Below are 334 nucleotides of genomic sequence, written 5' to 3' on the forward strand. Positions count from 1 at the left end.
ATAGTTTTATATTTAAATTTGCCCCCAAGACATGTTTTACTTTACTGTCTAACCAACTCAATTTCCTGAAATGTGCTTTTTACAGAACAGACAAAACAGTCATTGGATGCAGTGGTTTTCATGGAGATTGTCTTACCCTGACAAAGATTATTGAAGCAAGACTAAAGGTAGATGCTTTTGTACATGACTACATTATTGAAAATTAGTAGCAGGCCAGGCACAGTGCCTTATGCCTGTAACCCTAACACTGTGGGAGGCTGAGGCGGGAGGACCACTTGAGGTCAGGAGTTTGAGACCAGCCGGAGCAACAGCAAGACCCTGTCTCTACAAAAAA

At 41.6% G+C, this 334-nt stretch overlaps 1 protein-coding gene across 1 annotated transcript in view; it reads left to right on the top strand.

Moving 5' to 3' along the window:
• Positions 1-334, top strand: part of PSMB1 (proteasome (prosome, macropain) subunit, beta type, 1) — a 36,707-nt gene that overhangs the window by 17,091 nt on the left and 19,282 nt on the right. Inside the window, exon 2 of the mRNA XM_012659311.1 lies at positions 86-167. The gene's annotated coding sequence lies outside the window, so the exon portion shown is untranslated. The remainder of the gene's footprint in view (positions 1-85; positions 168-334) is intronic.

This window comes from Propithecus coquereli, unplaced genomic scaffold (assembly GCF_000956105.1).
Source record: "Propithecus coquereli isolate 6110/MARCELLA unplaced genomic scaffold, Pcoq_1.0 Scaffold602, whole genome shotgun sequence".
NCBI lineage: Eukaryota > Metazoa > Chordata > Mammalia > Primates > Indriidae > Propithecus > Propithecus coquereli.